Source organism: Zootoca vivipara, chromosome 15 (assembly GCF_965207765.1).
Source record: "Zootoca vivipara chromosome 15, rZooViv2.hap1.1, whole genome shotgun sequence".
NCBI classification, from domain to species: Eukaryota; Metazoa; Chordata; class Lepidosauria; order Squamata; family Lacertidae; genus Zootoca; species Zootoca vivipara.
In genome coordinates, this window is record NC_142598.1 from 24,610,490 (window position 1) to 24,625,207 (window position 14,718).

At 45.2% G+C, this 14,718-nt stretch overlaps 1 long non-coding RNA gene across 1 annotated transcript; it reads left to right on the plus strand.

Moving 5' to 3' along the window:
- Nucleotides 1-6,202, plus strand: LOC148683421 (uncharacterized). Its single transcript, XR_015947224.1, has 3 exons — nt 1-470; nt 1,911-2,096; nt 4,592-6,202. It is a non-coding gene; the product is annotated as an uncharacterized LOC148683421 (long non-coding RNA).
- The last annotated feature ends 8,516 nt before the right edge of the window (nt 6,203-14,718 follow it).

Consider the following 14,718-nt stretch of genomic DNA (forward strand, 5'->3'; position numbering starts at 1 on the left):
GTAAAGGACGATTAAGTCTAGTCAAAGGCGACTATGGGGTTGCGGCGCTCATCTCACTTTCAGGCCAACGGAGTCAGGATTTGTCCACAGACAGCTTTCCAGGTCATGTGGTCAGCATGACTAAACCACTTCTGGCGCAACAGGACACCGTGACAGAAACCAGAGTGCACGGAAATGCCGTTTACCTTCCCGACGGAGCGGTATCTATTTATCTACTTGCACTAGTGTGCTTATAAAACTGCTAGGTTGTCAGGAGCTTGGACAGAGCAACAGGAACTCACCCCATCGTGCAGATTCGAACCGCCAACCTTCTGATTGGCAAGCGCAAGAGGCTCAATGGTTTAGACCACAGTGTCACCCACACTGGTGCTGTGACTAACCCCATTGTTGCCAGTCAGATAAGAATATAGGAGCCCTAAGCTTCTGTGAATCTGGTCTCCATAGTCCTTGCCAAACCAGCCATTTCATAGGTGGGTGCTATTTCTTTAAAGCAGGCATCCCCAAACTGCGGCCCTCAAGATGTTTTGGCCTACAACTCCCATGATCCCTAGCTAATAGGACCAGTGGTGAGGGATGATGGGAATTGTAGTCCAAAACATCTGGAGGGCCGAAGTTTGGGGATGCCTGCTTTAAAGGGTTGACTGTTGAAGCAAAACAGAGAAATAGGCCAGAACGAATTAGGTTCTTAACCCAAGGTACCACTGTATTGGCATTGAAGTGGGGAATCCAGATTACAAATCCTTAATCGACCACAAAGCTGATTAGGTGACCTTGGACTAGCCATTATCAATTGGTCCAACCTACCTCACAGGGTTGTTTTGGGAAAATGTGGGGAGGACAGGGCTTGTTTTTCTTTCAGCTCACTGGAACTCAGTTCCGGCACCTCTCAGGTGGGCACCATTGACATTATCAGAAAACAATGGAGGCGTTCATGGTGAGTTCTAGCACCTCTTTTTCTAGAAAAATAGCACTGGGTGAGGGACATGAAAAATCTTGTATGCCCTGTTGTTGAGCTCCTTGAATAAAGAGTGGAATGTTTTTAATAATAATAATAATATTCATAATAGGAAAATATCAAAAATTCAATATGTTACTTGAAAAAAGAAAATTTCTGTATTACTATATAAGATAGGCAGAAACATAGTTCATGAAGAGGGATCAATTCCAGATGCTTCAGTCAATGAATTTCACAGGTTCATGTGTTATGAAATCATATATTTGCTCAAAGACCTGACCCCAGAAATCACTGAGTTATGGCTAATTTAAGCCCATGGACCCTTCTTCCTCTCTGTAGTCATTTTAGGCTATTCTTCACTCAAAATAAATCTGTTCATTCATCAAGGGCCCGATTAAGCCCAGCTTCCACTTAGAAAATAATCAGTGAAAGCAGATTTAGATCTTAAGCACCACTCTATACAACAAGGAAAAATATAAAGCAACTTTGATTAGAAAAACAAATAATTTACCTACCTGTTGACTATTCCTTCCTAGTGCAACACTCCTAGAAAAACTGGTTGTGGCACCTTGGACTGGGTGTCCCATGGCAATCCACACTATTTGTACCTGACCCCCTTTATCAACCAGCCTATTGGCTTCTCTAAAGTTGCATTCGTCACTGCAAAGGCGGTATCGCTGTTCTCGGTGCACGTCTTTCTTTTAAAAAAAAAAAAGCCCAAAACCTCATGTTTGATTCATGCAAACATGTTAATGAATAATAATGTTTGTAGGGTTGGGATAAGAACTTAAGTCTGAAGGACCTGGAAACAAAAAGGATTTGTTGCCTCATCAAGATGAGCTTTGTGGTTTGGCTGATATGAATTGGAAGGAAAGGAATGACTGGGTTTTGTTCTTAAAGTCAACTAATGTGCGATGATCATCCCTTAATTTGCTTTTGTTGTGCTTTGGTTTAGGAAGCCCCAGAGACTGAAATGAGAGGTGTCCTATATGTTGTTGTGGCTTATGACGACAAGTTGCCCTACCAACACACCCACACTGACCGTAACAGAGCACACTGTGTGGTCATGGGTGTCATCTAGTGAGTTTTGCCATCCCCACTGGAAGCCACCAGATCGTGGATTTGGAGTAGAAAACTCATGGTGAGTTGTGCTGAAGAATGCAACCAGGAAGTAAGTTAGTATTTTCAAATCTCACTATGGAATGCCAATCTCGTTGCCATAGCACATATGCCAGTTTTGTGTTATGCCCCAAGTGATCTTCCCTAACCTGGTTAAACATGGGACTGTCATCAGACTGGGACCAATATCCTCCATTTCCCACAACCACCAGTCTTCAAATCACAATAAGGTTGGTGGGATTTACTTTAATGGCCAGCATTAAAGTGAACAACCTTGACATCCTTCACAGCACCTTTCTCTTTGTGCCCCATCATCCTTGCCTTGTGATGCATCTTAGGCTGGTTTTTCAGTTGTCTCCAAGGCTGATGTCAGGAGTTGGCTTTTTCAGGTAACTCCCAAGGCCCACAACCTCAGCAGGGACCCCGCAGCTACTTCTTTTGCCACTGCTGCCAAGAGGAAAATTTGTGGGTGCTAGGAGCAATGAGAAGCACTAGTAGCTGTTGCCACCTCGTCACCTCCTTGTGCAGTGGGAATCAGATTCGAGGAAGAGTTAGTATGAACCTAAGTCCTTGGGCCTTCATCTGAGGCCCTCCTCAAGGTAACCCCTCTGAGGGAGATTAAGAGGGTGCCAACATGGGAGAAGGCATTTTCAGTCGCGTGCCAAGGTACCAAGACATCCCCCCAATAACTCACACTTCGCACAATATTTTAAGTTTAAGGTTTTTGACATTAATTTGGCCACAACTTTATTTAAATACAACTGATGTGAGTGGTTGCTTAGGCATTGGTTCCAGCCATCTGTCCCCTCCCTGGGACAGATCTGACTCCCGCTAGCCTAGGAGGGTGCCAGTAGGTGAGCAACCTCTGGGAGAGATCGGGGCAGGGGCCCAAGCCCTTGACCTCATCCCTCAGATGCTCCCCGAGGCTCATGCGCAGCCCTGGCCCCTAGCGGGGATAAACGGACAAACATGTAGAGCCCCAGGATTCCTTTAACGGAATACCCCTAAAGGTAGCAGCAACCATGAGGGGCAGACCCAACCAAAATCCATCCCCCTCCACCATCCAATTTGAACCAATGCCTAACCGCAACCTTACAAGTTGTGACTTATTGCTATGCAGTAGGCAAAAAAAACCCGGCACCAGCCAATCAGCCAAGTGGGCAAATTCCTAACAGGCCCCTGATCCAAAACAGGCAACCCCATGACAGGCGCAGCAAGGTCAATGCAAAGACACCTAAAATTAGTGGAGGGCGGGCGGGAGATTCGTTGCGAGCAGCAAAGTGGAAACTGAAAGCTGCTCACTAAGCATATATGGGACTAAGGCTGTCAATCAATCATTTGCTACATGCAAAATTCCCCAGCAAAAGCACACCCACCAATCTCACATGTGGCCATCCAAACTGACCCGCCTCTCCAACCCTGGGATGTCTTGTTAACCCTTCCGCAACCCATGTTCTCCTTTAAGGGGAGAACCTGCTTTGTGGCTCCCCACTTGCAGCTCCCCTGTGAAGTCCACCAGACACTATCATTAACACCATTATGGCCCCATGTGAAAAACTCTCGCTGCTCCCAGGCATTCGACAAATTGTGCTAAATATTCTGCTGTTTGTAGCTACGTTTTTTCTGATGATGTTATTTTTCTGGGTCTGTTTACGCGTCGTTCAGGAGGAAGGGCAGGATATAAATTTAAGAACTTTAGGTTTGCTGCAATGCATTTTTTTTAATGTTATGCCTTTGAGTGAAAACAATTTTTTGTATGTAGCTGTCAGGATGCTGTCAGTGGCTCCCAGCTGGTTGCCCAGGAAAGTATAAAGACAAGGACAAGTTTCTTACCATCCTTTTTTTATTTCAATCTTTACGGACATAGGCTATAGAACCCAGCCTCTTGGATAATGGCATTGTCCCAAGTGAATCTCCACACACACACACCACCTCTCCCACTTCCTCATTCATCACTTTTCTGGGTACTGCTGCATGCCCTCTGTCTTTGAGCTCGTTGTTCTCCTACTTTTAAGGCTTTCCAGGTTCTGGGAGATGGAGGGTCTGGGATGCTTTCTAATGACACCACATCAGCTGGGTGTTGTCCTGGTTCTGCCTCCTCCTCTCCCATTATTCCTCCCAACTATCAGCCTCATCTTCCTCTGAGCTGCGACCTCCCACAAACCCCTGTTGTAAATCTATACTGTCTTCCTCCTCCTTCTCCTCCCTGGGAAGCTCAGGACGGGGAGACAGTCTCCACCATTCCTCTGCCCAGTCCCTGACAGTAGCTTAGAGATGCTTTTGTAGTGAGTAACTAATAAGCGAAATACACAAATAAAGAATAGGAGATGAGGGGAATTAATAAGGAGCCCATTTAGTCCACCTTGCCCTTGGGCTCCCTAAAACCTTGTGCCAGGACTACCTGTCTTCTTCCATTCTTATTTCTGTTCCTATGGCCAAGAGTTGCCATCTTGTTTAATATGTATATTGTGTTTTCATTTTGTATTTTTATGTTGTTAACTGCCCTGTGATCTGCAGATGAAGGGTGTTACACAAATTTAGAAGAAGATGAAGACAAAGAAGACAGAGGAGGAGGAGGAGGAGGAGGAGGAGGAGGAGGAGGAGGAGGAGGAGGAGGAGGAGGAGGAGGAGAAGAAGAAGAAGAAGAAGAAGAAGAAGAAGAAGAAGAAGAAGAAGAAGAAGAAGAAGAAGAAGAAGAAGAAGAATCCCTAGTCACCCACTGCTCTTATGTTCTTGTGTCCATGGTGCTGAAACAAGACAGTGAAGTGGGGCGGGGCGGGTTGAAACTATCCTGCCCCCCAATTTGAAAAGCAAGCTCTTACAAGCTGATCCCAAACCTTCCTGATGTTTGCATCTGTCTTACAATGGTTTGTAAAGACACCAGTGCTCCCTGGCACCAAAACTGCCCTCTCTATTGTGTATCTACCCTGCCCTGTCCCAAAATTTGCCCTCTGCCACCAATTGTCACCCTAAGTAGCTGCAGGGAAGGCAAACCTATAATATGTGAATAGAGTCATGCTCCAAAGCATGTATAGTTTATCAATTCTGCTAGGGTCCTTCCAGTCAATGTTAATGTTCATTCATGATTATTTCCACTCATGAGGGTGTCCGGGGAATTATACAATTTCAGTGCTGTTTGTGCCTGCAAAAGTTCCACAGCACACATACTCCTCCTACACGAGAACAGGCCTTTTCTGTGGTGGCTCCATGTTTGTGGAATGCTCTCCTCAGGGAAATTTGTCTGGCACCTTCATTATACACCTTTAGGCACCAGGCAAAAACATTCCTCTTCCACCAGGCCTTTGGCTGATTATCAACCTATACCCTTTGAAAGGTTAGGAAGATTTTATTTTGCAACATCTCGGGGGAAATTGAGTTTTTGAGCTATTTTTAAGGCAAATCGCCCAAAACGACACTGCTGACATGGGTTGCAATATGTCAGCAATTTCTGCCCAAACACTGTTTCCAACGGCCGATTGCCAGCTATGTCTGGGAAGTTCTGGGTGTATGGCAACCCTAGGTTATTGGTTTCTTTTTGTTCTTGTTTTTATTATTTTGTGCTTTTTATCTTGTATATTTTTATTAGTAGTTTCAACGTGCTAAGATCAACGGATGAAGGGCGGTATACAAATTTAAATAATAATAATAATAAATTAATAAAAACTTGCTGAAATCTTGTAAATTTTTATACCACAAATGTTTAGATTATTTTTTGTGCTGTTTTCATTGCACTATAATAGCACAGGAGTGCCACCCTTGATGGCAAGAATGCAGGAACTCTGGGAAACCATCTCAGGACAATGATTCAAATGGAATGATATGTGGACAATCCGATATATATCCATCACTAATGTACCTCTGTTGTGTCAATGACACATTGCTGGATGTATCCGCAAAAAGCAGCAGCAGCAGCAACAACAAAAACCTAGTTTGCAGCACCGCCCAGACCATGGTAGGCAAACTAAGGCCCGTGGGCCAGATCTGGCCCAATCACCTTCTAAATCCAGCCCATAGACCAGGGGTCCCCAGACTACGGCCCGGGGGCCGGATGCGGCCCAATTGGCCTCCCAATCCAGCCCGCGACGACCCCCGCCGCCCGCTGCCACTGCCCGCTCTTACGGCGCGCTGCACGGCAGCACACTTCCAGATCTGAAAAAAGTGCTGAAAATCGTTTCTGCGCATGCGTATGGGCCTCTCCCGACCCAGAAGAGGTCATTTCCGGTGCACTTCCGGGTCATACGCATGCGCACAAGTTTTGGTGATTTTTCCGGCCTGGAAGCGTGCCACCGCGCCAGTAAATGTGTGTGCGCATGCGCACGGGCGCGCACTCCCCCGCCCTCCGGCCCAAAGGCGGGTAAGTCTGGGGACCCCTGCCATAGACGGTCCAGGAATCAGCATGTTTTTACATGACTAGAATGTGTCATTTTTTTAAAAAATGCATCTCTGGGTTATTTGTGGGGCCTGCCTGGTGTTTTTACATGCGTAGAATGTGTGCTTTTATTTAAAATGCATCTCTGGGTTATTTGTCAGGCATAGGAATTTGTTCATTATTATTATTTTTCAAAATATATTCTGCCGCGCCCCCCCCCAAGGTCTGAGGGACAGTGGACCAGCCCCCTGCTGAAAAAGTTTGCTGACCCTTGACCTAGACAGTGGAGAAGGTGAACTAATGTGAGCCAACCAACCCCCTTAACTCAAGGTGTTGTTTCCATTTCCAATTCCCTCTCTTGGGGAAGAGGGAGAAGCAGCAAAGAGTGATGTTTAAGAAGGAAGGAGTGTAAATCAGCACCAGGTAAAATTGGGGAGTGAAGATCAATATGGGGGGGGGAGTGAAGATCTTCATTCCGGTGCTGATCTTCATACTCCCTGCTTGTTTAAGATGCTTATTGCTTGGTGGTGGTGCCTGCCCTGTGGAACGCCCTCCCAACAGATGTCAAAGAGGAAAACAACTACCAGACTTTTAGAAGACATCTGAAGGCAGCCCTGTTCAGGGAGGCTTTTAATGTTTAATAGATTACTGTGTTTTATTTTTCTGTTGGAAGCCGCCCAGAGTGGCTGGGGAAACCCAGCCAGATGGGCGGGGTATAAATAATATATTATTTTTATTTTATTTTTTTATTATTATTTTTATTATGACTCCCTCCCCTTGTTTCCGATGCTAATCTTGACTCTCCCATTTCCAACATTTCTCCTGTGTTGTCTCCAGTGCTTTTTTTTTCTGGGGGATACGCAAAGGTACGCATACACCTAAACATTTTGTGAATCTAAGTTTGGCCTCATTGAGGGGCAGTATTTCAATATGAGTAGGAAAATGAGAGTACCCCTAAACATTTTTTTGGAAAATAAAAGCACAGGTTCTCTCTTCCCCCCTAACTCCCATTTCTGATGCTGATCTTCTCTCCCCACATTTCCAATACGGTGGAGCCTTGGTTTTCAAACGTAATCCATTCTGGAAGACCGTTCGGCTTATGAAATGTTCAAAAACCAAGGATCAATGGGCTGGCTGCAAAGTCAATGGGGGGGATGAAAAACACGCATCGGAAGCTGTTGGACTCCCGAGGCACGTTCATAAGTAGAAGCAATTACTTCCGGGTTTTTTGGCGTTCGGGATCCGAATTGTTCGGGTTCCGAGACGCTCGAAAACTGAGGTTCCACTGTATTCCCTAAGAGAGCAATAAAACAATAAAGCAGTAAGTCACTAATTAAGAGAAACAAGAGCAGTGGTGGGGAGATAAGGCAGCCAATAAATCATTAAAACTGTAAAGTTAAGATTCAGAAGGGCTAAAAACACTACCGATACTTAAAATCTTAATTGAAGGCAGACGAAGCTAACTAAGCTGCTATCTTTGTCGCCATCTTTACCGTAAGTCTATCTGAGGTTCCTTCCCCAAGAGAAGATCGGCACTGGAAACGGGAGGGGGGGCAAGGGGTGCAGCATGGGTTGGTGGGGCATGAGGAGCCTCAACGGTATATAAAAAGTATGCTTAGCAAACTACACTTGAGAGGGTTCAGGGGTGCCAACTTGAATAAAATATTGGGGGGGGAGGTAAGCACTGCTCCACATTATTGATCACATGATGCAGTGCACCCACGCCATTTGAATGTCAATGCCCATCAACTGGGGCATTTGCCTCAGGCGCCAAAATGTCTGGGGCTGGCCCTGACAGTGAAGAGAAAGGAAGGAAGAAATAACCCACAGGAAACATAAGTAGATGCTGGACATATTTATTCAAAGGAATATATTGCAAACCATGAATTTTCCCCCCAAATTAAATTTGTATCATGCATGGTATCAGGTAGTTCATTGCAACAGAAGAAAATTGTTTCTTTGAGTGTCTGTCTTGAAGAACGCATCTCAGCCAGACCTGTTAATTGAAAAGAACAAATCGGTAATAATCAAATCCATAAGGGTGGAAAAAACTGTTTTCAACTTCAGGTTATTCAGAACACGGTCACACACAGACACAAACCAAACAGGACCTGCTATTTTTAAACTGGTTTAGCCAAAGAATCACCACTTGGTTTTGTGTAGAAGATCAGTGAAGATCTATGTCAGTGAATGAATATCTATCTACATCAGGAACAAGGAGGGTGGGATAAAGATCTACACTGGGATATGTTGCCCTTGTGGATCCTGCTACCTGAGGCGGTCACCTCGCACTGTCTCATGGGAAGGCTAGCCCGGTCAGGTATACAACCACCAAAAACTGTTTACAAAATGTTTAGGGTTTAGTCCTAGAAACCATTCATGAAGTCTTGGTTGCTGCATCCAAGTTCTTCAGTGAAAAAGATAGAAGCTGGGCTTGAATCTTCATTGCAAGCTGTCACTGAATGACTGCTCAAAACAGCCCAGCTCACCTGGTCCCTAGCAGAGCCACAGGAAACTAAATCCTTTACTACCATTTTAATGGACACTTACCTCAACGGGTAGTGTTGACAGGGACAAAGATATAATAAAGCTGTGGGTATGAGGAATATGGATTCTGTGAGGGGTATCCAAAAGGACTTTGTGCAAAGTATGGATTCCCTACATAGGAAGGGAGGGGAAAGTATGGATTCCTTGTATAGGAAGGGAAGTAGGCTTGTTGTGGACGGAAGTGTCGCCAATTCCTTCTTTCGTTGCTTCCACTTCCACTCTTGCTAGCCTGGGAGGACAGAGAAGACAGAGAACAACAATGGAGAGTTGGCATAGACTGTTGCGCTGGCAAAGAACTATGCAATGACAGGATGATAGTTTCACGGGAAGGCGACCCCAGGCCACACCCGAGGGCTTCCTTTTATTGACAATCTCACATGCTGTTAATGATTAACCCTTCAGGCACAACTTTGGACCAAAACAACTCCATATAAGGAAATGTTCACGCCTTTGGTAACACCCCCACACTCCCCACACGGGCTCCATTGTGTACATGACTCCTTGCCATGCTCCTGTCACTTGCTCTTCCTCAAACACCCCTCCTTGTGCCAATCTTGTGACTTCCAGTACTTTTCCACCGCCCCGTTGTTCTACTGTCCTGTCAACACGTGTCTGCCTATTCTGACATTCAGCCTGGTTTGCCAGCGCTGTAATTCTCTAACCTTGGCAGAATTGACGTGGTGTGCCAGCGCCAATCCAGCCATATCCCTACAATAGACATGGATAAACATAAATGTATTTAACTCTGTGCTTATTCCCATGGAGAAATAAACAAATAAAAATACTTCACTCTTCCTATGCCAATTCTTCATTTGTAGATATAAGGAGCCCTTTATGGCAAGTCAAAGTTCATCATCAGTAGTACTGTTTATCCAAACTCTCCTAGCCAAATGCAAGTCAGAATACGATCAGCCAGTCTACCATTTCCACTGCTTGCCCAGAACTGCAAAAATGGGCTACACGAGTGCCAACTCCAGGGGGCCCTGACACCCACAAAAAAATTGTTGTGGGCGCCCAGCCTCCACCCCCTGCCACCACTGCCCCCTGCTGCTGCAGCCTGCCACCACTACCGGCCAGTTTTCTCTCGCCACTGCTGCATGCCGTTGCTGCCCGACCTTTGCCTGACCCCCACTTCCCAGACCTTGCTGCAATATAAAAGCAACTCTCGGTGCCTACCTCAAAATGAGCAGTGAGGGCCAGAAGGCAGGCAAGAAGGATCAGAGTCTTCATTCTGCTTGCTTGATCCCTAAGAGCAATGAGCAAAAACAATATCATAGAGTCAACACCAAATGCTAGCGTTACTAAAACGGAACTTTGGCATCCACATGTGGACTGCGAGAGAGAGGAGCAGGAACGGGCAGGGACAGGAATTAAGAATGGAAGTAGAGTGGAAGTGAACGATGTGCTGGATTTGACCAGAACATTCTGGGTATGCGGCATCTATTTCACTCCCAAAGTTTTTTCTTTAATTAGAACCTATAATTGGTGGTCCTAGCAATATTTAAGTAAATCTCTTTCACCAGCTGTAGTTTCACCTGGAGATTTTCCGACCATATTACAGTCAACAAGCCTGGGTGGGTACCCTGTGCCATTCAGAAGACTCGTACCAAAACCTGAGGTACAGTATGAAAACATGGACAGGATCCAAAGTCGTGATTTAATTTGGGTTGTGCCCATCCAGTTTTATTAGGGCAAGGTCATAGTTCAAGGGTAGAGCCCAGGCTTTGCAACCAAGCAATCCCAGGCTCGCTTTCTGGCACCTCTGGTTAAAAAACAGAGCACAGGTAAATTAAGAAAGATTCCAGAGAACTTGGAATTTCTGCCTCTCAGGGAAGATAGTGCTAGACTCTGTGAACTTACTTCACTATAAGCAGATCTCATGCGGCTGCTTTAATTTGGGTACTAGGAGGATGCTATTGAAAGAAAGAGGATGTTCATTTTTTTTAAATTTATTGGTTATAGCTATTTTAATACTGCCATTCGGTCATACGTTCTTAGTGTGGTTTACAAAAATAATAGTAAAGCACCATGCATTGAATGACCATCACTAACTATGCAAACTGATAAAAGTAGAGAGCACACACATTTTACAGGACATCAGAATACAAATTTCAGAAATGGAGTGCTAAGTCACAACAAGTCATTTGATTTTTTGATGTGAAAGATCAGGAGATGCTACTTCCGCTGAACTCAAGGAGCTTAAGGCAGTTTAGATTTTGCAAGCTGGCTCTCGTCTTACTTTTCAACCTAAGTATTATTCCTGTTTACCATAAAAGTGCAGACAAAGACACAAAACACATATCAATGCAAGTATTATTGCTCACCTTTTTTTGTCTTCACTTAGCAGCTTGGACTTCTCTCTTGGCTTGATACCTGTGTGCTGTATCTGCAACAGTTATATATGATCAGAAGCTTCCTGGGATTAGGTGGAAACTTCCTCCAAAGATCTTCTGGGATTAGAACATTTCAACTTAATCTTCTTCTAAATGTGCATGCAATACCTTTAAAAACATCTGTTTTGAAATACTTTGGAGACTGCAAGGACTATTGTATTCAGTTCCCCCCCCCCAGCCACCCAAAGAAGAGGCTTTTTCACAAGAGCCCAAGATCAGCACTATAAGAGATATTCATCTTAGATATCCCCTAGCACAGCCATTTTCCATGGCAACTTGGTGCTTATTTGGTTTAGCATGGGGAGATGGGGAGGCAAAGAAGAAATCAGGGGACATTAGCTTTATGGTTTAAAAGTGCACACTGTTAAAAATTCCACGTACTTTGCTTCTCCCTCACTTGCTTCTGGCTCTGTTGCTGAGCAGCCAGGTTTCGGCTAGCTTTATGCCTGAAACAGTATTTGTGGTTTTCTTTCTTTCCAAACAAGCCCTAAGCAGTAACTAAGATTTGTTTTTTGACTGACCGATCAAAGTACAGTCGTACCTTGGTTCTCAAACAGAATGCATTCCGGGAGTCCGTTTGACTTCTGGAACTGTTCAAAAACCAAGATGCGGCTTCCGGTTGGCTGCAGGAGCGTCCGGCAACCAATCAGAAGCCATGGAAGCCGTGTCGGACGTTTGGCTTCTGAAAATTATCCAAAAACCGGAACACTCACTTCCGGTTTTCGGTTGTTCAGGAGCTGAAACGTACGAGTTCCAAGACATTCGGCAACCAAGACACGACTGTATTTTTGTGAGAAACAAGCTACAAGCCTGGATACAGACATAACTCTTCTTTTCTTTTTTAAATTTAAATTTTTTTTATTTTATGTGCAGACAAGCAAACATAACACAGAGACATTATATAACAAATGAAAATGAAAAAAATAGCAGAAACAAAGGAAAAACAAAAAAGGAATAACAATATTAACAAAAAGAACCATAACAAAAATAAAAGTGTACCTGAAAAAATACCCAAATGGACAGTATATTTCAACTAAATTTCAAATCCATTTTCTTTGATGACTTCCTTCATCCTCTACGTGGGTCTGTTATCAACCATAATAATCTGCTTCCTTTTATCTTCTTTTTAACTCTCTTTATATTTCTATTTAATTATTTATATTCTAACAATAAATCGATTTGCAAAAGTTAATGAAAACAAGTCCAAGTAGTAGTAATTTGCGGGCATTGCTTTTTCTGGTGAGCGCTATATTTCTTGCAATCTTTTTGAAATTGTTGTTTGCTGTGCCCTCTGGTCGCATCTGTCAATCTTGCCAGTTCGACATAACTAAATAGTTTATCTTGCCATTCTTGTTTTGTTGGAATTATTTCTTCTTCTTTTTTCAATTTTTCGCAATCAGGGTTCTAGCCACCACAGCATACACAGGCATAACTCTAAGCCAAACTATGGCTTTGTTTCTGGCAGCAGTGGGAGTGGCAGGAGTAGCATGTGGTTTAACTATGGTTTAGTGGTTTAACTGTGAACCAGGCCACTGTCAGATTCAGACCACACCAAGTTTCTGGGTGTGGGTGGGTGTGGGTGCTCCTTTCCAGGGGCACAAGCTGGATGCCACCAAGAAGGGCCCCAGTGCAGCCATGTTCCATGCTAACTTGGTGCTTGTTTGGGGGTAGAAAATGGCCACATAATTCCAGAGGCATAGCATGGGGGGGCGACGTTAAGGGGACTGTGGCTCTGGGCACACAATTTTGAGGTTGCGCGAACCAGGTGCCCTCACGCAGGTGCCAGCTTCCACAGGGTTCACTGTCCTGCCCACGTGCTTCTCTGGGTCCCAGAGCCTGCTGTCAGGGACTGGAATCAAGAGGGAGATGAATGGTGGAGATCGCCTCACCCTTCTCCTGTAGCTGACAGGTAGGAGGGAGGTGAGGGCTGGGCTGGTGTGGTGGGCTCTGTTCACCCTCTGCACCATGCCCCCATCTGAGGAGTGCATGCCCACACACACCCGGGGTGCCAGCAAACCACGCTATGCCACTGCATACTTCCTGTTGCCTCCTCCAGAGGGCCCTGTATATTTGCATCATATGCTGTTTTTCTTCTTTAGCTGGGATGGAATAAGTTTCCCACAAGAGAGGAATCACTTTCCCCACCCTTCCTCTTTGTTGTCCCTGCCTGCTTCTTACCAATGCTTTCTATAGACCTTGTCGATCTCCTGATTGAGGTGCCATTGAGTTTGTGTATCACAGGAATGACCGCTCCCCACATAAAATGGGGGGCACATTTTGCATGGTCTCACGCAGCCCTCTTGACCACAAAAAGGCAACTCCCTGGAAGTTCAGATCTGGCACCACCTCACCAGGCAGGATGCAGGGGGTCTCCGCCTACCCCAGCCAACTGCCCAATCCTGCCTGGGGGAGGTGTTTGCCAGGGGTCTGGCTAGGTAAGGGCCAGCTCACACAATAGAAGTTGAATCCTACCTACCTACAGTGCTACCTTACACTGAATCAGACCATTAGTCCATCTAGATCAGTTCTATTGGATTTCAGGAAGGCTTCCCTTCCAGCTCTATTAGTAAATATTTCTTGTCCTTTTGAAAGGACTACATCATTCAAGGGACACAGGTGGCACTGTGGTCTAAACCACTGAGCCTCTTGGATTTGCTGATCGGAAGGTCAGCAGTTCGAAACTGCATGACGGGGTGAGCTCCCGTTGCTCTGTCCCAGCTTCTGCCAACCTAGCAGTTCGAAAGCATGCCAGTGCAAGTAGATAAATAGGTACCACTGTGGCAGGAAGGGAAATGGCGTTTCCTTGCGCTCTGGTTTCTGACACGGTGTCCCGTTGTGCCAGAAGCGGTTTAGTCGTGCTGGCCACATGACCCAGAAAGCTCTCTGTGGACAAACGCCGGCTCTCTCAGCCTGAAGTTAGATGAGCGCTGCACCCCATAGTCGCCTTTGACTGGACTTAGCCGTCCAGCGGGTCATTTACTTTTACCTTTACATGCATCCATCTGAAATCTCTGTGATGACAGACCTCGTCTCCCACACAATCTGATTTGCTTAGGACAGGCATGTCCAACCAGTAGATCGTGATCTACTGGTAGATCCCTGGCTGATCCTGGTAGATCATGGGACCCTTATCAATAGTAGGATTAAATGAAGTTTACCGAAAGTTAACAAATAAAAGCTGAAGAACCCTGGGCAATCCTACCCCCCCCCCAAGCTCAATAACTGGGCAATCCACACACACTCCTCCAATGACAATGGGTAGATCACTGCCATTTTTTTTATACTGGGAGTAGATCACAGTCTCTTGGGAGTTGGACATGCCTGGCTTAGGACAT